We start from the raw sequence: 25,330 nt of genomic DNA, 5'->3' as shown, positions 1-25,330 counted from the left end.
TTAATTCCCGCTTTGCCTCCAGAAATCAGCCAGGTTTTACGCCAGCTTGACATGTTCATGCTGGTGTCAAACCAATTGATTCTGATGAATATTTTATCAGATTCCATACAAATCCATTATAAATGCCTCCTGCCGTCATTAATTGGCGGGGGCATTTTTTTTTTTTACCAAAAACAAAGCAAAAATAAAACTAGTGAGCTGGAAACACCTGATATAACACCTTTGTCGTACTCCATCTTGAAAGTCTCCCTATTGCAATTTCCGCTGTTTCTTTCCGATGTACGACTTTTCAATTTTTCTGCATAAAAGCAGAATTCATGTAAACCACCATGGTGCTTCTTTCAATGAATGCCCATCGGTCCTCTTGAATTAGTCACTTTGAACACATTAGAAATATCTTGTGGCGCCTTTCAATGCTCACGAGAGGTTGCTTGGCTTAGTGCGGCTTTCCACACTTTATATCGGGTTGTGTTTATTTGTTGCTCTTTTTTACTTGTTTTAACTCCTTTGCAGGATTTAAATAAATGTGTGCAGCTGCACCTATCATCATGCATCATGTATTTTTATTTATTTTTTTCGTCTATCAAAACACACATAAAATCTGCTAAATATTTCCTAGGCTTACATTCATCAGAGTTACATGTCATATGTGTATGCTGATCCCTCATACTTCCAGTACAAGGATCCAAAGTTTTGTCATTTCTCCAGCTTCCTCACCCCTCTTTTATAATGAGAACATTCTGTGCTATACCTGACACAAGACCCCAGCCTGTCATATGTGATTTCAACACACTACAAAGGTTATGTGGGTTGCAAGCCAAAAGCAAATTCCTGCCTATTTGCACAGTTACACACAAACAATGCCAAGGATTAGCTTGTGATTGTCTAACTCTGCTGGTTCACTCTCCCACTTTTTCTTTTTAATGATAGTGGTTCACACATTAGTTTCTAATTGGATATCTTTTATGCATTTTACAAAAATACAAATCTAGTACTTTGTGGGATGTATTTACCCATGCATCCGAGCCATACCTCAAAACTGTGCAGTACTGACATGGAAAACATCATGATGGCCAGAGCTTCCCAGAAAATGCACAGGGAAATGCATGAAGAATAGGCTGCCACTCATTTTTGCCGATGTTATGGGCACAGAAGGACACTGCCTAAAACCACCATTGGACTACCCACACAGTAGTCTGAAACCATTGGGAATGGCAATGCTGATTGCCAAAAGCAAACCCATAACTGTGGAGAATTCATTTTCTTAAATCCCAAAAAGGGGTGCAGTACCAGTACTCACCACTATCCAAAAGCCGGCGTTTTAAAACCACCAGATTTTACTTTTTTGTAGAAAACTGAATAAATGAACCCAAAACAGGCCAAAGAAAGACTTACTGAGAGGTGGACCCAATGTAAAGTTATATTCTGAAGTGACTTGAAGGTTTATAACAAGACTGGCTGAGCTGGGGATTTCAGCAGTTTAAGTAAATTTGGACTGAAAGACATTAAAAGTCTCAAGGTTTAAGAGAAATGAGTGACCTACTTTGAGTGTCACATAGGTTGCAATTGTTTAAATGTCATAGTTTTGAACTTAGAATCAGCATTCTAGCTGCATATGTAAAAAAATTGTCTTGACTTAAACTGGGAAACAAAAAGTGACATTTTATCTGAAACCTGGCTTAAGGAACTGAATTCTGCCTGGCAACTACCCCCATCAGGAGTGAAACTTGAGTCACAGCTGTGTTCCCAGGCCTAGCTGCCCTTTTGCTGCTCACACCAAAAGGGATATGACACTTCCCTGATTGAATTACCTGGGCTCTGCAGGAAATTGAACAAAGCCCTGTCCTGACTCAGGCAAATGTTTTATTGGCGGGAGTCGTAAATGGAGCTTCCTCTTGGCAGAAGCTGGGAGGGGCAGGGTCTCTGAGCTTGGCAGAAACTGGAAAGACTGGTTTCTGTACCATGTGACATGAAAAGACACACCTCTATAGCCAGAATATGGTTTTAGAAAAAGATGAATAACTCATAGAGCGGACATGTGAAAATTGTATAAATGACACCATAATTCTTGTGATTTTTCTGCCCACATTTTAAGAGGTTTTTAGAACCGGTGGCATGTTCAGGGGGGTTTTAGCGGAAAAGAGGATATTACTCAAAATATGTGCATGTGAAAAATCTGACACTTCATCAACTAATGTCCATACTCCTTGCGCACATGTGTGTAAATTTGGGTCAATGTCCGGAATTGCAAAATCAGTTAAAAAGTGAAATATGTGCCATTTCTGAATGCAGGCCCTCAGGAAGAGCAGATTTGGACAGGGTATACCTCCTGTAATGCATGATGGGTGCATATGATTTTAAAACAATATGTACCTCTGCAAATATGTTTTTTTTTATCAAATATAGATTATGTGCAATTTGACAGGGGAGTGTCCTCTCTGCAAGCCATACAATGACATCGCTCTGACTCACAGTTCCTTCCCCAATCAAGTGAGAAATGGAAATTTGACCAATGGCAAGTGGAGAGGGGCTGTCTAGTGATGCTGCTCACACACACCCATTTTCAAAACACATAAAAGCAGAGAGACAGGACAGATAGGGACTTTCAAATCCATTTGCAGCTGGAAGCTCTGCCGGGAAAATCCATACTTTACCTCCATCAATCTCCAGAGAAAGCTGTGCAGAAAGATCCAGACTTTAAATCCCTCAATCTTCAGAATCCAGAGAGAGAGCAGACCCAGATCACTGTGAAGTGCAGAGACCAGAGTCCTGTCTAAAACCTGACCAGATCCATGGCGAGGCCCATTTCACTCAAGAATATAGTGTGAGTACCTAGAAAACTGTGCAGAACCAATCTCCTAGTTAAAATAATATAATTTAATCTAGCTTAATCTAAGTAGAACTGTCTCCTAACTGTCACCTGTCATTTGCAATGCTGTCACTTGTCATTTTCTAGTTGCAAGCTGTCACCTGTCATTTTCTAGTTGCAAGCTGCACTTGTCTTTTTGAACTTTAAAATTTCAAATCTGAAAAACAACCTTTATTTAATCGCTCATATCTCCGTGACCGTTTGTGCTAGAGACTCCCAAACGATAGTGATAGTCCTTGTAGTTCCTCTGTAATCGCGCCAGACGCATCCGCGAATTTTGCCGCGATTTGAAAATTTCTCCACTTGCAAAAAGATAGCTGCTTTTGCTTTCCTCTGAAAAAAAATCGTTTGCCTCATAAAAACTATCCCTGCATCACTGCTAGAGTGAGCCTGAGCTAATATTAACTTGATTTCACTCACCCTGAACCTCTAAAGGGAATTAAAAGCATTTTAGCATATTTTTTTCTTCATTTCTAGCACATTTAAAAGCATTTTGCCTGTGTTTTCAACTTCTGTAGTCTAAGTTGCTGGGTGAACTGAATTACATTTGAATTGCATTTCTGAGAACTGTGTGCTTCCTTCCATTTCCTTGCATTGCATAAAAGGGGGGGTGAATTGCCAGAGAAAAGTGATTACATTGTTTTGTTGAAATCATATTGAGTATTTTCTATACTGCATTTCATTCATTCAACCTTGCATTTCCTTGAACCCTATAAAACATTCTCTTCCACATTATTCTTCTGTCCCTATTTACCAGTGTGCTATCTTATCCATTTCATGTCAACTCCTTAGTGATTATAAAGAAGTGTGCTAGTGCCAGATTCTCCGTTGTTAATCTTTATCATATCAGATTAAGTGTGATATTCAATTATTAATTTATTATAAAGTGTGATAGATATATATTGCTTTACTTCTCAAATAAACCTTTTAATTTGCAAAACAGAACTACCTCTTGGCTCAGTGGGGTCAGGAGGATTCCAAGAGAGGGGTGTTATATAGGGGTAGTCATCCAGAACGCATGAACTGGACATAAAGATATATCAATAAGGGTTTTCATTCAGTATTCTAGACTAGGCGTTGACTTGGCTGTAGTGCTGAATTGAATCCTCTTACAAATTGGGGGCTCGTGCCGGACGTTTGGGTTAGATCTACCATTTGTGCAGATTAATACAGCATGCCAGCTGACCAGATACACATATCCGGTCGGATCACCACGCTGTGTTACGCTGTAAAGCATTCCTCAAAAGGGACACTCCAAGAAAAGTGCTGTTCTGCAAAAATAAAATACAAACTTCTGTAAGTCAGGACAGAGACCAATCTCTAGAATGATGACCTTAGTAGACATGAAAATAGCCAGAGAGCACTTCTTACATAAGTTATTTGTGAGAGGTGAATGGGCTGAGCAGGGCCAGGAGGCCTGGTTGCAGGCCATCACGCGACAGGCCACTGAAACAGGGTCAGATTCATGGAGAGATCAGGGTCCATTACATGTGGCCCTGAGTGAACTATATATGGCTCCTAAGGCCAAAGATGAACACGACAAGATTGTTAGGATAGCGGCATATTTATATTTATATATGGGAGCCATACAGAATAAATGTGCTGAAGGCCATGATCTGGCAAAAAGGCAACAGATGGCGTTAGAGAAGGCCCAATCTGATCTGGACTCTTCTGAGCAAAGGCTGCACAGAAGCCAGGAGTCAGAAAATGAGACCAGACAGTACATCACTAAAATAAAGGAGGATATGGATGTGCTGCAAAAGGAAAAGTCAGAACAGGATACCAGATTTCGGGCCTTGCAGAAGGAACACCAAGAAGGTTTGGACTCCCTACTGCAAAGCCAGAAAAAGCTGGAGCAACAACTGGACTTCAACAGGGTATGTGCTGAGCAGGTAGTCACCCTGCAAGGCCACCTAGATAGGGAAAAGGCAGAAAGCAATGAACTGATTCTGAAAGACCTGGATACCCAGGCAGAGTTTGATGAAGAGCGCTGGAAAGCTGGTGCCCTTCAAAGGCAGAGGGACGACCTGGCAGCACAGATGCAGGCTCTCAGTCAGGAAAGAGACACTTTAGGCCAGGAAGTCTGCCACTTAAAAAAGGAAATTGAAGAAAATCACCTGGCCCTCCAGGGGCTGGGTGACCTCCAAAAGGAAAACCAGAACTTGGTAGAGCACACCAGAAGGGTGGAAGATGCTCTGGCAAGAAAGGAGCAGGCCGGTAGGGATGGGACTCAGGAGGTAAACCTCCTGCAGCAAAGACTGGCCCAGTTCTCCAGGACCAACCAGGAAGCACAGAGGGAAAATGAGGCCCTCTGTCAACACAATGATAGGCTCCAACAACAGGTAGCGATGCAGGAGAGACTGATAGAGTCTAGTAAGGCCTTGACTGAGGAACTGAAGGCACAAATGCAGGCTCTTGCATTGCAACAGGGAGCAGGGGCGGATAGAGATGAGGTCCGCTGGGAAAGAGAGACTCCTGGCCATAACCTCAGGAGCCCTAACACCAGGGGCCTTCATCTCTCCCAGTCCCTGGACTCTACCACCCCCATGTCCCCTGGCGCACATGAGCACAGGGCCACAGGGATGGCAGATTACTATCCAGCTAAAAGTATGGGGCTCATAGGCCAGTACCACTCAGGAATGGAGGGGTGGGCATCCGGGTATGGGCACCCAAGTACAGTACAGTTCAGTGGGGAACCCCAGGAGAGTAGGCCCATTAAGGGCATCCTGAAAACCTCTGCCCAGTTAGGTCAGTGGGGGGGGTACCCAGCAAATCCTGGCAGCAAGGAGGGATCTGAAGACTCCTCTGAGCGGTACAGGAAACAGGAGACCAGGTCCCCACATTCTGCCAGCCATTCCCAGGCTCGCAGAATCCGGGAAAACCTGGAAGATCTGACGGGAACCTCTGGGAGCAGTGCCTCTGAGTCAGAGGATGAATGGACAAGGGTTACCCGAACCAAAAAGGCCAATAAGGCAAAAAGGGCCTTGCTTAAGGACCCCTTAAAGCAGATTAAGGCGATCAGGAGCGTCATCACGCCTTACCATAAGAACGCTAAGTATTCTGTTTGGGAGCACTTAGAGTTGTTTGAGCAAATGATGGAGACTTTCCATTTGAAGGACAGCCAAAGCTGTATTCAATATGTAAAGTGGACCTTCTCCCCGGAATACTCCAGTTTCTTTGCGCGGCTGGAGGACCAAAATCATTTAAGATGGTCCACCTATAAGGCGGCCATCTTGAAACATTTTTCCATTCATAGAAATCCTCAAGAGGCTCGCAAGGCAGCCTACAATTTGCAATGTGGGGAGGATCAGGCCCCACAAGAATTTGTGCAAGAACTGAAACGTGCTTTTGCGCAGACCACCAGAAGGGTACGCACAGACAGTAGAGAATTCATCAATACATTTTTTCATGCCTTGCCCAAATACATAATGACCCAGCTCGTGAGGGATTTTCACGAGAAAAGATCTTTAGACTGGGTCATTGAACAGGCTACCCGGATCTATGAGGTGCAGAAACCGGTAGATAGCAAAAGTAATGCCCAGAAAAACCCCAAAGCCAACAGCACCCCTGCTGCTGCCAAGGTGGCAGAGGTAAAGGTCACCCCCGTTTTGGATTTGGAGATGGGGGGGCCTAAAAACCTACCTGCACCTAATAATGCTAGGCCCAGAAGGTCCTCAGGCCAGTCACAGACAGGGAGCCAGGGAGGCAGCCCCACAAATGGGGTCCCTCGCTCTCCTGATTATGTAAGCCCCCGTTACAAGGGAAACAGACCCATCCTGGGTTATGTGTGGACTCCTCCAGCCCAAGGGGGGAGATCCAGCCAAGAACCTGACCCAGGGAACTTTCCTCCTAACTTCCCACCGGAGGGCAGAAATTCTCCGAATCCTGGGCAGAACTTTTTCCCCAGGTATCCACCCAATTTCCAGCCCCAAAATCCTCCACCCTTCTTTCCCCAATTCCCTGAGCCCAGACAACCTAATCCGGGAGAGGGGAGGCCAAGGGTGGAGGGGTACCCAAATCTTCCCAACCCGGGGTATTACCAGAGGAGGGACAGCTACCCTTCCCGGGATCAGCCCAGGGGAGAAAACAGGGCCCCGTATCAGCCTGAGCGGGTTTCCCAGTTAGAGCGCCAGGTTCAAAACATGGCGCGGGATCTGGGTCACATACTGAGGGCTCAGCAGAACCCTCAGATCGGCATGCCGGCGCAGAACACACCCAACTCTGGACCTGGTGCTCCAGAACAATGACGGGGGCAGCACCTCGATAACTCACCGGTTCCCAGGGAGGAGGCACAAAGGGAAGGGGGGTGTAAAGCCTTGGAGGAAGCTTCCTTCCTCACTTGTAAACAGCCCCTGGAAACCCAGGAACCGGAAACAAAATCTCTTGCCCCTGAAAGTCTGCCTCCTAAGGAGCAGAGGGGGGGTAGGAGAAACAAAAGACCCAAACAGACTCAGTTTGAGGAGGAGGTACAGGTCTTCCAATTTGAGGGAGAGGGATCCTCAGAGGATCCTGGGAAAAGGATCTTCTCCTTCAGAGGGGGGGGAACTACTCCCAAAGAAAAATGGGTCCCTAGGGATGCAAATCCAGACTGGGGAGATGTGGAGACTGAGCTACCGCCGCCCACCATCTCATCCCAGAACCAACCGCAAGAAAATCCCCTGGTTCAAACCCATCCTGGTGACTGCCTCCAAAAAGGGGGAGGCGGCCCAGAACCGGAGCCAGGGGAACCCACAATGGCTCTGATCTCCAGTTGCCAAATTTTTCTTTCAGATTCCCAAGGCTCTCCACAGAATTCTGCCCAAATCTCTTCGCTAGCGATGTCCAAAACCAGAAAATTAGGCCACCAGTTGTCCAAAAATGTACATTATCTGTGCCCCCTTGAGGAGAAGGAGGGAAGATATTATGCCCCGGTACAAGTACAGGGGCAGGGTACAATTTTGGCACTGGTGGACACTGGATCTCAAGCTACCCTTCTGTCCAGAAGGGCCTTTGACGAACTGAATGCAGGAAGGGGAGAGAATTACCAAATTCCTCTCACCTCTCTTCCTGGGCAATTCCAGAACTTTGACGGGAAGGAAATTCCCGTCGAGGGGACGGCAGATTTGGACATTAAAATTGGGCGACACAAGTTGAAACACCCGGTCATAGTTGTGACCCCAGAGGGCACCCCTTGTTTACAAGGGAATGACCTCCTGAGAAGGTTGTCACCCCTAATAGATTGCGTAAACAGGGTCCTCTGGACCCAGACTAGCCGACCAATAAAATTAAAACAGAGTGTCAACCATGTTAGTTTAAACGGCACCTGCCACATGGTTGAACAAAAATCTGACCAAGTAGAATTTCACTTCCAGAATAGCCAAATTCCAAACGTGACAGTAATAGCAGTAGGACAACAGACTGGTGATGGGGGGTCCTCTCTATTTCTGAAAATCAACCTTCCTTCCAGTTTAAGGTGGTATTCCACACTGGAAGGAAACACTCTGAGATTCTATACTAATCCACAATCTGAAACTCCCACTCCTATAGTCCAGAAAGATGCGAAATCAGCTCAGAGCCTGGCTGATATTCAGCAAATTGGAGAGCAGTTGTTCATCCCTGTCCAATTAAATGATGGGAAGGACTCTGTTCTCGCTCGAGTGTGTGTGAACAACGGTAAGAGCTTCATCAGCGAAGCCATGTTCCGCCAACTCCCAAAAGATCCAGCCATTCCCACATTCAAACTGATAGACAAATGGGAAATGGACCTGGAAGCGCCTAATTCCAAACATCTCCTGCCAAGCAGGTGTATGCTCAAAATCTCCATTGGCAACAAGAGCATAGTCCACAATTGTTGGGTCGTGCGAGACGTCCCTGCCGCCTTTTACTTAGGCAGTGACATTCTCAATCGCTTTGCCATTAGTTTGGACCTAATAAACTTCAAAGCTTGGCCCCGATTAGCGGATAATCCCATGGGCTTTGATGATCCAGAAAAAGCATTTAGGTCAGCTCAATTGCTACCTTATGCAGTTGAAATTCAGATCAAAGAGGAAGTCACCATCCCAGAAAGGACTCAACAATTCTCCCTGGAAGTGAAAGTTAAAAGAGGACAACATTTGAAAAACCCTGATGCTTACATACATCTAAACGCTTCTCTCCAACAGCAAGGGTTGGGGGTAAACCCAACACCATTAGTCAACATAGAACATGACACCATTCCAATAGAGGTGGATAACAGCGACGTAAAGAGTATTACTCTAGCCGCAGGCACCATTATTGGAATGGCGGTTGATGACCGACATTTTTCCATCGACTTAGTAAATGAACTGTTAGGACCAATCTCCAAGGACTGTTTTGACGGTGACAGTGATGACAATACAACACCAGACAGGATTTTTACCCGGCATGGGGGGAACTTCCTGGTGTACACTTCCTGCCCCTATGGTAAGGAAGATGTGACTTGTGACTTCAGGAGGGATGAGGTGATTTTCCAGGTCCATGAGGGCTGCCTTTCCCACCTGAAGCCTCCAGTCCAAATCAGCACTCTGACCAGGGACTTCTCCATCCAGCTGGAGGAGGCCGCTGAAATAGCCAAACCAGAAGTCTTTCCAGGCTTCAGGCAGATGGTGGAAGAGAGAGTCAACCTAGCTGATGCCTGTGTGACTCTGGAACAAAAGCAAAAGTTGAAACAAGTTTTCTTGGATTTCCAAGATCTCTTTGCAGTAGACTCATATGACTGTGGTCGCACTGACATCCACACAACCACAATCCCCACGGACCCTGGCATGACTCCTGTGTTTGTGAAGCAATATCGCTTGCCTCTCGCATCAATGGAGTCCCTTACTGAAATAATTAAGAACCTTGAGTCCAGGGGAATAATCCGTCCCATCCACAGCACCTTCAATAATCCGGTGCTGGGAATATTAAAGCCAAACGGCCAGTGGAGACTCTGCGCCGACCTCAGGGAGCTCAACAAACGGGTCCATACTTCCCGATGGCCTCTGCCCTACATTGACCAAGGGCTGGCCCAGATCCAGGGGTCACAGGTATTCACTGCAATAGACCTGACCAATGGATACTGGACTGTGCCTGTCAGCAGGGAGGACCAATACAAACTGGCTTTTACCTTTGGGGGCCAGCAGTATACATGGACCCGGACTCCCTTCGGATACCTCAACTCCGGCAATGAATTCAACATTTTCCTACATAAGGCCATGCCCGACCTGGGTGCGAGGGGTAACCTGGCTTATGTAGATGATGTCCTCATCAAAAGTTCATCTGTGGAGGAACACATAGCGGAGATCCGTTATGTTCTGACGCAGTTGAGGGCCGCCGGAGCAAAACTTTCCTTTCAGAAAGCACAGTGGTGTAGAACCCGTGTTAATTTCTTGGGGCATGAGATTACTCCTCAGGGTCTCTGTCCCCAGGAAAAGAAAGTGGAAGCACTTCAGAAACTGAAAGACCCCACAACTCTGCGGGAACTAAGGAGCCTCCTTGGACTGACTAATTACAGCAGAAAGTTCATTGAGGGCTACGCAGAGATCACCAGACCCCTGATTCATCTCCTGAAGGGGGGGGTCAAGTGGGAATGGGGTCCAGAACAAGCCGAGGCAGTAAGACAACTCAAGAGAAGCCTCTCACAAGCGCCTTGCCTAGCTTACCCTGTCAGAAACAAGGAGTTCTTCCTGGAGACGGGGTTCTCTAATACGTGCTTGACGGCAGTATTATACCAAAAGCATGACAAGGTCAATAAAGTAATCTCCTATGCGAGCAAAACTTTATCCTCTGTGGAGGAAAAATTCAACGATTGTGAGAAGGCACTCCTGGCGACGGTGTGGGCATTGAAGAATTACCGCCCGTTTATCCAGGGGGAACACATCATAGTGGAGACTCCACACCAGCCTCTGCAATATCTCCAAAGTGACAGAATCCGGGCCGGAAATGTGAGTAATTCCCGAATTACTTCCTGGATTCTGTCAATGCAAGGCTTTCCAGTGGAGGTCAGATATGGCCAAAACAAGAAGAGTCCCCTCGCGCAAGGTCTGGCTGACTTGCATGATTGTGCCAGAGAAAACTGTCTCGAGGACGAAAGTCTAAAAATAAAGGACAACACGGAGGCATACCTTAATTCCCCACACAAAGTCTTTGAAGAAGACAAGTGTGAGGGAATGCCCACTGTCTATGTGGATGGATGCTCTTACCATGTTGACAACAACGGGGAGAAAGAACTGGTGGCCGGCGTAGGGAATGCATGGGTGAATGAGTTCCCAGAACCCTCCGCTGGATACAAAATTGGTCCCCGAAGTAGTCAGGTGGCAGAATTGATGGCTGTGCATCAGGCCATCCTCACTGCTGTCCAGCATCAACTCCACGAACTGGTCATAATCACAGATTCGGATTATGTACGGAACGGGTTCGTGGAGCACCTGGTTAATTGGAAAACCAGAGGCATGTTATGTGCTAACAACAAACCCTTGAAACATGGGAAGTTGATCCAAAACATTGATGATCTGGTCACCTCGAATGAGATGACCATCTATTGGAAAAAGATCAAGGGTCATTCCAAAGTAGAGGGACCAGACAAAACTGGAAATGACTTAGCTGATCAGCTGGCCAAAACCGGGGCCATCCAAGGGGATCTAATTGAGATTGAGTCCCTGTTGGGGGAAATCCAGGTCACTGCTATCACTAGGTCCCAGACAAATGCTCACAACGACCTTTCAATTGCACAATGGAGTAAGGAGACCCCTGATGCTGATTTGATTACAGCTCAGAAGGGGGATCCAATAATTGGTAAATTTTACCAGCACCTTGAGGACCCTGAGAACTTTCCCCTGACGGATACCGATTACATTGGGAAAGAGGACCTAAGAGTGTTGATGAAATGTCCAAAAATGTTCCGAATCCAAGACGGTTTGCTGGTAAGGAAATCCAAAGCTGGCCACGATCAGTGGGTGGTTCCTACCTCATTCTGAAGCCTGATGTTAAGTCACGCCCATGATGCGGCCACCGCCGGTCATAGGGGGTTTCACACAACACTGGAAATCTTAAGAGAGGTTGCATACTGTCCACACATGGGGCAGGACCTCGACCAATACTTGAAGGGGTGTCTCGTGTGTGCACAATTTCAGCCATCATCCCTCACGCACCGCGCGCCTCTCCAAAAGCGGGGGATGACACTGCCATGGTCAGATTTACAAATCGACTTTGTAGGCTCCGTGATTCGCTCTGCTAGGGGGAATAAGTACATGTTGACTGTCACATGCTTGTTCACCAAGTGGGTGGAATGTCTCCCAGCCCCAAACTGCAAGGCAGAAACGGCAGCTGCCTTGATGATTAACCACATCTTTTCCCGTTTTGGTCTACCTCAAAGGATTGAGTCAGACAGAGGTAGCCACTTCACCAGTGAAGTAATGACAAAGATGTGGGAGATACTGGGGGTCAAGAGAAAGCTGCATATTGCTTACAGGCCAGCTTCTTCTGGGGCAGTAGAGAGATATAACCGGACAATTGTGAGCATATTAAAGAAGTTTGTGGCAGATTCTGGGCCAAGTTGGGATATCTGATTACCTCTGGTCCTAATGGCCATCAGATCTACCCCTTCATCTGCAACCAAAATGTCACCATTTGAGTTGATGACTGGGCGCAAGATGGTGCTTCCGCAGCATTTGCTCTACAGGACCCAAGAGCAGACACTGATAAATGCCTCCACTACTCATGAGTATGTGGAGAATTTAAGGAAACACCTCCAACATGCTTTCGCTTACGCTCAGCGGAATCTAGAAAGATCAGCTGATAGCATGAAGACCCACTATGACCTGAAAACTTCCAGGAAGGAATATCAGGTGGGGGACCGGGTCTATCTATACAACTTCCAAAGGAACCAGGCCAAGCAGCGCAAATTTTTGCCTACCTGGAAGGGACCCTTTGAGATCATCGACAAGATCTCCCCTGTGGCCTACAAAATCCACATCCCCAAAGGTCCTTTGGCAGCGGGGGAAGACAAGTGGGTCCACATAAACCAGTTGAAATGTTGCCATCCCAGGCACACTCTGCAACAACTGGAGGAATCCTCTGGAATCCTAGCGGGTACTGTCTCAGACTAATTCAGTTCCAACCATAAAACATACCACATCTAGTCTCTAAAATATTGTGATTTGCATGAAACTGTCTCTTAGTTATACTGTTTTTTTTTTCAAAATAAGAATGTAATGTTTTGTTATGATGAAATGCATATGCTGCCCCACTATCTCAACAGTGGTGGAAAAACGTCTATGAGTAGGTATTGCCGCTTTTGCTTTATCATCCTAGGAGAGATGAAACCATGGAGAATGACCAAGGAGGACGATCCGGAGACCGCGAGCAGAGACGCAACGGGCCCGGGGTACCGCCCAATCTTCCCATCAGGACCGGCGAGGAGAACCGATCGATCAGTACCGGATGGAGGAAAAGATGCTGAACTGTGCCATCTATTGGAAGAAGATGAGGAAACATCCCAGGTCTTGCGAGTCCCATTCGTGAAATAGAATGGCCATCGCAAGAGGGGGGCTTGTGGGATGTATTTACCCATGCATCCGAGCCATACCTCAAAACTGTGCAGTACTGACATGGAAAACATCATGATGGCCAGAGCTTCCCAGAAAATGCACAGGGAAATGCATGAAGAATAGGCTGCCACTCATTTTTGCCGATGCTATGGGCACAGAAGGACACTGCCTAAAACCACCATTGGACTACCCACACAGTAGTCTGAAACCATTGGGAATGGCAATGCTGATTGCCAAAAGCAAACCCATAACTGTGGAGAATTCATTTTCTTAAATCCCAAAAAGGGGTGCAGTACCAGTACTCACCACTATCCAAAAGCTGGCGTTTTAAAACCACCAGATTTTACTTTTTTGTAGAAAACTGAATAAATGAACCCAAAACAGGCCAAAGAAAGACTTACTGAGAGGTGGATCCAATGTAAAGTTATATTCTGAAGTGACTTGAAGGTTTATAACAAGACTGGCTGAGCTGGGGATTTCAGCAGTTTAAGTAAATTTGGACTGAAAGACATTACAAATCTCAAGGTTTAAGAGAAATGAGTGACCTACTTTGAGTGTCACATAGGTTGCAATTGTTTAAATGTCATAGTTTTGAACTTAGAATCAGCATTCTAGCTGCATATGTAAAAAAATTGTCTTGACTTAAACTGGGAAACAAAAAGTGACATTTTATCTGAAACCTGGCTTAAGGAACTGAATTCTGCCTGGCAACTACCCCCATCAGGAGTGAAACTTGAGTCACAGCTGTGTTCCCAGGCCTAGCTGCCCTTTTGCTGCTCACACCAAAAGGGATATGACACTTCCCTGATTGAATTACCTGGGCTCTGCAGGAAATTGAACAAAGCCCTGTCCTGACTCAGGCAAATGTTTTATTGGCGGGAGTCGTAAATGGAGCTTCCTCTTGGCAGAAGCTGGGAGGGGCAGGGTCTCTGAGCTTGGCAGAAACTGGAAAGACTGGTTTCTGTACCATGTGACATGAAAAGACACACCTCTATAGCCAGAATATGGTTTTAGAAAAAGATGAATAACTCATAGAGCGGACATGTGAAAATTGTATAAATGACACCATAATTCTTGTGATTTTTCTGCCCACATTTTAAGAGGTTTTTAGAACCGGTGGCATGTTCAGGGGGGTTTTAGCGGAAAAGAGGATATTACTCAAAATATGTGCATGTGAAAAATCTGACACTTCATCAACTAATGTCCATACTCCTTGCGCACATGTGTGTAAATTTGGGTCAATGTCCGGAATTGCAAAATCAGTTAAAAAGTGAAATATGTGCCATTTCTGAATGCAGGCCCTCAGGAAGAGCAGATTTGGACAGGGTATACCTCCTGTAATGCATGATGGGTGCATATGATTTTAAAACAATATGTACCTCTGCAAATATGTTTTTTTTTATCAAATATAGATTATGTGCAATTTGACAGGGGAGTGTCCTCTCTGCAAGCCATAAAATGACATCGCTCTGACTCACAGTTCCTTCCCCAATCAAGTGAGAAATGGAAATTTGACCAATGGCAAGTGGAGAGGGGCTGTCTAGTGATGCTGCTCACACACACCCATTTTCAAAACACATAAAAGCAGAGAGACAGGACAGATAGGGACTTTCAAATCCATTTGCAGCTGAAAGCTCTGCCGGGAAAATCCATACTTTACCTCCATCAATCTCCAGAGAAAGCTGTGCAGAAAGATCCAGACTTTAAATCCCTCAATCTTCAGAATCCAGAGAGAGAGCAGACCCAGATCACTGTGAAGTGCAGAGACCAGAGTCCCGTCTAAAACCTGACCAGATCCATGGCGAGGCCCATTTCACTCAAGAATATAGTGTGAGTACCTAGAAAACTGTGCAGAACCAATCTCCTAGTTAAAATAATATAATTCAATCTAGCTTAATCTAAGTAGAACTGTCTCCTAACTGTCACCTGTCATTTGCATAGCTGTCACCTGTCATTTTCTAGTTGCAAGCTGCACTTGTCTTTTTGAACTTTAAAATTTCAAATCTGAAAAACGACCTTTATTTAATCGCTCATATCTCCGTGACCGTTTGTGCTAGAGACTTGCAGTAACTTTCATCTGGAAGCTGAGATCCTAGACTTTCCTAGGACCCCAAAACGATAGTGATAGTCCTTGTAGTTCCTCTGTAATCGCGCCAGACGCATCCACGAATTTTGCCGCGATTTGAAAATTTCTCCACTTGCAAAAAGATAGCTGCTTTTGCTTTCCTCTGAAAAAAAATCGTTTGCCTCATAAAAACTATCCCTGCATCACTGCTAGAGTGAGCCTGAGCTAATATTAACTTGATTTCACTCACCCTGAACCTCTAAAGGGAATTAAAAGCATTTTAGCATATTTCTTTCTTCATTTCTAGCACATTTAAAAGCATTTTGCCTGTGTTTTCAACTTCTGTAGTCTAAGTTGCTGGGTGAACTGAATTACATTTGAATTGCATTTCTGAGAACTGTGTGCTTCCTTCCATTTATTTTGCATTGCATAAAAGGGGGGGTGAATTGCCAGAGAAAAGTGATTACATTGTTTTGTTGAAATCATATTGAGTATTTTCTATACTGCATTTCATTCATTCAACCTTGCATTTCCTTGAACCCTATAAAACATTCTCTTCCACATTATTCTTCTGTCCCTATTTACCAGTGTGCTATCTTATCCATTTCATGTCAACTCCTTAGTGATTATAAAGAAGTGTGCTAGTGCCAGATTCTCCTTTGTTAATCTTTATCATATCAGATTAAGTGTGATATTCAATTATTAATTTATTATAAAGTGTGATAGATATATATTGCTTTACTTCTCAAATAAACCTTTTAATTTGCAAAACAGAACTACCTCTTGGCTCAGTGGGGTCAGGAGGATTCCAAGAGAGGGGTGTTATATAGGGGTCGTCATCCAGAACGCATGAACTGGACATAAAGATATATCAATAAGGGTTTTCATTCAGTATTCTAGACTAGGCGTTGACTTGGCTGTAGTGCTGAATTGAATCCTCTTACAACTTGAACTAACTCATGATTTCATACATACAATTGTATATTCCGGTATCCATGACATCATTGTCCCTCATATATGCATCAACAATACAATACTTTAAACATGTGTCTAAGGCTATACCTTGTAAGCGTTGGCTTAATGAACTCAGTAATTCTTTAATGTTGTACTTTGTACTTCGAAAGTCTTTTTACAGTTCAATTGCATCTTAAGTAACAATCTCAGCAAACACGTTCACAATAGCCGTCTTAAAGTCTCTTTCACTGCCTAAAATGTGTAACCCAACATGTTTCTGTCTTAATTAAGCTTCTGTTGCCTAGACATTCTTCAGGGGTGTACAGATTAATAGGAAAGCAGGTGGTTATCAACACAAGTCTTATGGCACTGCATGGGGTCATTGTATGTTCCCCTTTTGAATTTACTGGGCAAAGACAGAAATGAGGCAAGGACAAAATGCTTCCACATCAAAACAGTCTACATGGGAAAAAATCTCTGTTAAGAACGGTGTAAAAAATTTAGCTCTAGAATGAAGAAACTTAGTGACTGCCTGCTGCGCAAAAAGGAGTTGTCAGTAATTGTTTTTGCCCTTTTCTATGATCTTTACCTAGCTTCTATCAATGCTGCTGTTTCTTTTCTGTAGAATCATATTGAGACAACAGTACCATTACTCTTTTGTACTTATTCTAGACAAGAATTTGATATTTACACTTCCCACTCTTTGAAATATTTATGACCCCACCTCTGCCTAATAAATTCACCTCTGCCTCATTAATTCCTGCAGGCAAATGTCTATTTACATTATTTTCGCCACTAGGACTATTTGTTTATGATACATGTCATGTTTTTCTTGACCTGTATTAATAGATACATTAGGGAACCGTTCATGTATCTGTTCTGTTTCAAACCATATATATTTACTAGTTTAAACTAAACAGGAATCACAAACATTCGTTTTTTCCATGATGAACTCAAACTGTTGTGCTGCTGGAGGAGAGTTTGCTTTACGTTATACTCCCATAGGAACAGAATTTTGCATGGATTAATACAAATGAAATACCTTAAAATGTCATCTTCCTGAAATTAATCGTAATGCATGCAAAAGGTATCTGAGCAGTTTAACAATGAAACCTAATTATCGTGTTACAAAGATAAAACAAGTTGTATTTACAAACAACACGTTAACATATCGTGAATGCCATAAATACATAAACATTATAAATGCAAATGAAAAAATAAATCACATCTTAAACTACATTCAAAGAAATGAACACAATAAAGACAACAATATATTACAGGTCCAAGTTAATACACATATGTAAATACGATCATGTAGACAACTACTTAGACTTCAAAATAATTTAGGTTCAACCAAATTAGTCTTGGACTTGCCTCTTGGGATGCATCTTTCTTATAGCATAGCCATGCTAAACGCTATGGCCATTCACATCCAGTTCCTGCCCTCCCTTCCCAAAACACCTCCTCATTGGAACTCTTTGAGCTTGCTTTCATTAAGCCTTACCATCAAACTGTTCACTCAAAGTGCCTGTCAATGCTTTATCAAAGCAGTCTTCTGAGAGTTAATGACTTTATTGGAGCTGTAAACCTGCTACTGGTGTAATTAAAATGTCTTAATGTCTGCCTTCCGTCATTCAATTAATAAATACTCTATGTGTCATTCACTGAATTCCTGGTAAAACAAGCATTAGCAAAGTCAACCGTTTTGGCTTGTGTATATGTATTATGCCTTTGCCAGGCACTGCATTAGATATCCATGTACTCACCCCATTTTGTACCTGCTACCTTCAATAGCCAGTTAATAGCCTTCCCCATGCCTACCCCAAACCCCAAACTGTTGGCATTACCAATGCTTCTTCTATCTTTGTGCCAAGCTCTGGAAGTCTCTACTGATTACACTTCACGACCTCAATCACTTCAAATACAGAATGGGACTGAAGACCTGGCTCTTCCAGAACTCTCTCTCAACGTGTTTCCCCTGCCTTACTTGTTGCTTGTGCATCTTGCTCACGTATTCTAATGCCACTCGTGGCATGTGACATGTTACAAATATAAATGAATTTATGGTCTAAGCTGGGCCAAACATTACATGAAACTGACAATGGTCTTTAATGGGGAATCGTAAAATTGGCATTGCATTTTTTGGGAGCAATGTGAAAATGATTATGAGAGTATGGCTGACTGGGAAAAAAAACTGGCATGATACTTCATAAAGTGGCGTAGCATTTTCTGGCACAGTGTGAAACTGGCATCAGAATTTTCTGTGGGTTTTTTTGGAACTACCATACACATTTTTTGGACATATGAGCCATTTCACACGGCAAGGTTTTCAAATCAGTGGAAATCCGGCAGAGCACCAGTGTGAGATTTGCTACGGGAAGCAGCTTACACCTGCATACCGATGGGGCAACGTGTAAACTAGCATGAAATGTGCTCAACTGGTTTAACACTGGCATGACGCTGTTGAAGCTGGCATTGGCATTATCTCTTCCTGGCGGCAGTGTAAAACTGGCACAGCATTTTCTGTGTGAGAGTGTGTTTTGGGGCAATACAGGAATGACACTCTGTGGGCACACGCTTTTCTGTGAGTAATGAAGAATAAGCTGTGGCAATGTGTTTAACTGCATCAAATCTACCATGTCCCTATTGAAACTTTCATGGCATTTTTTGTAGGCATTGCTGACATTAGGATGACAATATGCAGATTGGTTCATATTAATATGGCAGTGTTAAAAATGGCATGACTTTGACAGCATTGTGCAATTAATAGTGGCAGCTTCAATTTACCTGGAGAATTTGGAAAATGACACAGTAATGTTTAACAGTGACAGGCTACCATTACATGCTGACCCCTGCCCTGCTTGAGAGAACAGCACCCCTGCCAGTTTGCCACTTGGATCATTCTATCATTGAGGGCATCTTAGATTATTTTAGCAACCTCCTGAACCCATTGACATCACACTGGATTAAATGAAAACACTCATATAAATCTGAAACAAACCTGACATGGGGAGGCACCACTATTGAATATATTAGGAATTTCAGTTTATGTCCTGGAAAATCTGGATGTATTGTGTGAAGCAGCAACTACCACATACAAAAGTATACAATAATTCTCCTGAACAGCATTAACAGCTGGTGCAACTTCTACTAGCATATTAGTAGCACTTTTTCCAATATGGTAGCAGCAAACTGTAACCATTATTACTTTTGTGATGTGGCGCAAATATATACATGTGTATGCTTTGTATCCAGCTGGTCTATCAGGCACACTATCTGCCTCGTCTGTACTCTTGCCTATGTAAATCATTTTACTGTACTGTACTTCAATTACAATGCCTATGTCTGTAACACTTTACCTGTGACCAAATTGTAATCTGACTACTTTGCCTATGTCTGTAACCATCTACTTGTGACTAAAAGCGCCCAGATACCTCAGGGTCAGGTGCGCTATAGAAATAAACACACAAACAAACTATTTAGGTTTTGTGTGCATATGTCATTTGCTGTGGCAAGATGCTAATGCGTACTGTCGAAGAACTGCCATCTTAAGGCCCGGCATATGAATTTTCTTTTGGACATTATTCTATTCATAATTGCCAGTAAACCCTCAAGCTTTCTCCTGAAAATTCTACTGTAAAATACATAATTTCAAACCATTATTTTGAAAATATTCATGGTGGGAGAACCCTACACAACTCCTGTTTCATATTTTGTAGGTTGACCACACTTACTCAGGGTTGTTATTTACGCCCAATGCATATAACTGCCATTTGGCGACAGAGCAGATGTTGTCCCTATTAGCTACAGTAGGCAGATGCTCCTGTGTGCCGAGTCACAAGAGAACTTAGCTTCAAAACCCTTACTAGGTGTCATGCCACCAGAAATGTCAGAATTCTATCTATTCCGCTGACGAATCTCTGAAAATGACTCATGTCACTAAGCTGAGCTTACTGACAAAGGACGAGCGACATGTGACTAGAAGCCCAGAGCTTCAGGTTGAATATTCATTTGGAGCCATGCATTGGTCTAGCCATGAGTCCAACACATACCAGTGATTATACTGTGAGCTGGCCATGTTTCAGTGCCATGAATTTGATTTGAGAGCAACATGATCCTGATTGAGCCCATCTGCTGCTCAGGACGTGGCTGTCCATGTTCTCTGCATGCCATGCAGAGGGGGCATATGGTCAGTTCCTTGCAGAACCTGCTATAACTGCAGCCGCCACAGTGCAGGGCTTTTTCGGCAACACTAAAGAGGTCCATTTGATTGGACAGTGGTCTGGCAATGACTTGGCTGCAATTTTACCGTGATTCCCGTGACTTGCTCTGTTGTGGGGATGTCTGGCATCTGGCAATGAATGATAGTTAAGAGGTTCACAAGATCCTGTTACGCATCGCTAACCGCGCATCCGTGGCAATAGTGTCGTTAGCCCTGCACAGGCGACAGAGACAAACTTATGTCAATTTAAAGAGATGAAAATCAGGGGGTGCACTACAGATTATAAAACCTGGAAGCTACTGCAGTGCACCGTAGAGTACTCATATGCAGATCCGTGTTCTGTAGGCAGGGATGTCATTTCACTAAAATGCCTGGGGTAGCGGAAGTGGCATCACGCGACCCTTGACCCCCTGATGACATCACAGGAAGTGATGTCATTTAACCCCACCCCGAAGTGACATCACAGCAAGCGATGGAATACGACCTTTCACACCAAGAAAAAAACATCACATGGCATTGTTTCTGAGTACACTACGAAAAATATGGTTTACGATATCACTGTAAAGTGATATACATTTCATACAAGAATGGATCACCATATGTAGATCACCATATGTTTCATTAATATCAGTTGCTACAGGCCCATATTACCAAATCACTGTGAACGCAAGCAGACGTCCGATAATGATGTGTTATTATGTATCACTTACGCTTATGCGCTTCATATACATACAATATCACCCAACCAGTGTTGGTACTCATTTACCAACCTCGGCAGGATAAAAGTCTGTGTTGACCTTGCTGGGAGTCGAACCTGCAACCTGCTGATCACACACACATTGCAGCAGCCAACACTCAACCCACTGAGCTAACTCACCAGCTATAGGCATCAGAAAACCAACCACTCCAGAAACAAAGGGCCACATGCTGCTAGCCACAGCCTATGAGCCTCAATGTAAAAAAATAAATAGAAAAAATACATTTATTTTTTGCCTTTTTTTTAGGGGTAGCAAGGGAGACCTCAGGGGGCACAGTTGCGAACTGTGGCAACCCCTAAATGACATCCATGTCTGTAGGCCTAGAATGCATCAACATCGGAAACCATGAAAACATACAAAGAGGTAAAGCAGTGGGCCTGAAATTACAAGGGGGACCTGAGGGAAAGCGCAGCGTTTCCCCCTGGGGTGGTTTTGGGTGCTGTGCGCAAATGGCGCCGCATGGGGGGTATTTAAGGGGCTGGGGAAGGTTCGAGAGCAGGAGACCGTTAAGAGCAAGTTTTTGTCAGGGTCTCCTGCTCTCGAGCTTTCCTCGCCTCGGGGCCTGCTAAGTAGCAGAGGTGAGCAGGGAGGGATAGCGGAGTACGAGGTGGTGGGGATAGGCGAGTGTTGGGCTTAGGGGCAGGTAAATAAAAATAAAAAAAAAAGAATATATATATCATTGGATAAGCGGGGAACAGGGAATAGCGGGGGTACCATAGATAAGGTACCCCCTCCTTACCTGGGACGAGGCCGGGTCGTCGCTGGTGTTGGGCGGGATGGTGCCGTTGGGGCAGTGCGGCTGGTGAGCGGTTGGGGGCAGGAGGGAAGTCTGTCGCGGGCCGGCGAGCGCTCGAGCTTGTGCAACCGGCGCTCGCCGCGAGAGGCTGCAGCGGGGTGGGGGGGCCGGGCTCGAAGCGTGCGCCTTAAAGGTGACGCATTGTAGAAGAGCATACGCGAGAGGGGGGATTAGAGCGAGGGGTGGGAGGTTTCTGAAGGTGGGGTTGGGAGAGAGGGTTGGGACGGCCTCGGTTTTTAGTGGGGCATAGCTGTCTCCCGGTGCCCAAGGGGGGAGAGGAGTCAATTTAGGGGGGCGGGCTAGTTAGGAAAATATATTTAAAAAAATATATATATATTATAAAGGGATTAGTAGAGGGCGGGGGGGCTAATTTAAAAAAAAAAAAGTGGGAACAAAGAGTAACACAGGAGGGCGTGTGAAGGGGTAGTAGAGGCATTGAGGGTCAGCCCATAGTTAATACACAGGGTGGAGGGTGCAAGATTTGGGGTAGCTTTGGGCGTTTTCTGGGCTGAGGGCTGTGATAGAGGATCTGGGGAGCGGGTGGTGGCCAGGAGGGGGAAGAAAAGGAGGTTTCAGGGGCGGTGCCAGTAATTGTAGGTTGGCAAGTGTTGCGGGAGGGTGGGCAGGTAGCAGGGCCGTGGGGCAAGCAAAAAAGGGCTGATTGACGCCAAAGCATTGAAGGAGGTCCTTGCGATTATCAGCAGGGCCTCCAAAACACAGTTGGAGGGGGCAGTGGCAGAGGTTACTGGCGGGGGTGATCAGGTAGGCCACATCGGCGAGAGGCGGCAGACGCTGCGCTGGCGGCGGTCGTCGCATGCAGCCCCGTGGTGGGAAAAGGGGGGGCCTGGGAGGTAGGCGTAGCAGGAGGGATATCCCTAGGAGGGCATCAAAGAGGTCCAGGGTAGTTGGGAATGGAACGGGGAGGGTTGCGGAGGAGGAGGTGGTGGGAGAGGAAGGAAGTGGGAGGAAGTTGTACAGGGGTGCTGGTAGGGGGGAGGATGAGAGTAGGGGTGCTGAGAGGCTGGGGGGTACGTTAGGGCAGAGAGGTAGGGGCGGTAAGTATTTGCAGAAGAGTGCTAGGGGTAGAAGGAGGGAGCGGTCGCCGGAGAGCAGCAAGGAGAGAGAGGGGTGCGGAATGACCTCCCCAGTGAGGAAGACATCGGTTGGAGGGCTTGGAGTGGCCCCCACGGTTCTGCAGGCCCGGCCAGGAGAGGGCTTAAGAACGGCCCCTCTACAAGTTATCAAAGAGCAGCCTAGAGGGCGCAGCATGGCCCCTAGCGTGGAGGAGCAATGGATGGAGGTGAGGACCTCTCGCCCAAGAAGAGAAGATCAAGCAGGGGTTATCACGGCCCCGCAGAGAACGAGAAGGAGCGGCGGGGCGGACGCCCTGAGTTCAGAAGAGGAGGAGCTGCCCGGCCCGAGCATGTGCTCGCAACGCCACTGGTATGGCGTGGGGGATGAAGAAGGGGTCGAAGAGTATGTGGGGCAATGGTTGGAGGAGGGGTTTGGTGGGGCTAGGATGGGGGAAAGATGCTTTGGGTCACGGCGTGAAGGCGATGACGAAGGGCAAGGTGTTCGGCAAGGGTGGGGTCTGGACAATTATCGGGAGAGGGTTGACATGTTTTCTTCTCGCAGCAGGAGCCCATTGAGGAGGGAGATGCAGAGCGTTGGAGATGAGGCAAGATTGCAGACGGGCAGCTGCGGGGCAGAGAGATGAGCAGGAGCGGGAATGGTCAGCGGCATGGCGACAGAGGGATGGGCGGTTGGGGGCAAACGGGGAAGGGGTGTTTGTGCAAGGGGTAATGAGAGATGTGGGTGGGCAAGTTGTGGGAGCTTTAGGTGCAGAGAAGAAAGTGTCCTCGGTGGAGGTCCAGACTGACGGGGCGTCTGAGCCCGGGGCAACTGAGGTTCAGATGACAAAGGAAAAGGATGGAGAGGGTAAAGGGAAAGAAAATAAGTTACCCTATTTGGGCATCACTAAGCCATTGGGAGCGCACTTGATGGCATCTATAAAGGAAAATCTCTGGGCGGGTGAATTTGTGGACGTTTTCAAGCTATTACACAGGGAGGTCAGAGCCAAGGAGGGCTCCAAGGAAGAGGAGAGGGAGTTAGCAATGCGCCCGAAAGTACCTGTGACTATTGAGAATTGGACATCAGCGTTTATCATATATGCCAGTGTGTATTGTGAAAAATTTCCAGAGAGGTGTGTAGCACTGTGGAAGTATATGGATGTGATTAGGAAGGCTTTTACGAGCTTTGGAGGTTTCGCATGGGTGCGATATGACGAGGAATTTAGGGCGAGACTGGCAGAAGGCAGCCAGGCGTTATGGGGGGAGATAGAGATGGACCTCTGGCTACAATGGATGGCGCAGACAAGGCCTGCGCCGACGGTGCACATGGCGAGTGGCTTACGTGTGCCTTACTGGCCCTTTCTTGGCTGCCCCGTCCACGAGGGGGTGGGAGGAGGAGGCAGGGGACAGCAGTTGACAGTGGGTTGGGGCTTCAATAAGGAGGGCTGCCCGAGGACAGTGTGCAGGTTAAGACACAAGTGCACCAGATGTGCAGGTCGGCACCCGGTTACACAGTGTTTTCAGCAAGGGGATCGAGGGCGGGGCGGGGAACAGGTCGAGGGGTTGTGGGAAAAAGCTTTTATTCCGGTTAAAGTTGAAGTTCTGGAGAGGTGGCTCAATTTTTATCCGGACAGGGAAGGGGCGGAGATCCTGGGAGTCGGTTTTAGGGAGGGATTGAGGCTGGGGTACCAAGGGCCGAGGGTGCGTAGATGGGCGGAAAAGTTGAAATCAGCCAAAGAGAATGGGGAGGTGGTTAGGGCGAAGTTGCTCAAGGAAGTGGAGGCAGGGAGGGTGGTAGGTCCTTTTGTAGATCTGCCGGACGATTTGGTAATATCGCCTTTGGGGGTAGTGCCCAAGAAGGTGCCGGGGGAATTCAGGCTGATTCATCATTTATCTTGGCCCGAGGGCTTGTCCGTCAATGATTTAATTGCCCCGGAGGATTGTGGGGTGTCATATGCGAGCGTGGATCAGGCAGTTGAGTTGATAAGGAAGGTGGGTCGCGGAGCATTTTTGGCCAAGTGTGATATCAAGGCAGCGTTTAGGTTGATGCCGGTACACCTGGAGGATTTTTGG

Source organism: Ambystoma mexicanum, chromosome 5q (assembly GCF_040938575.1).
Source record: "Ambystoma mexicanum isolate Mex_15411 chromosome 5q, UKY_AmexF1_1, whole genome shotgun sequence".
NCBI lineage: Eukaryota > Metazoa > Chordata > Amphibia > Caudata > Ambystomatidae > Ambystoma > Ambystoma mexicanum.
Note: the sequence above shows the minus strand (reverse complement) of the source record.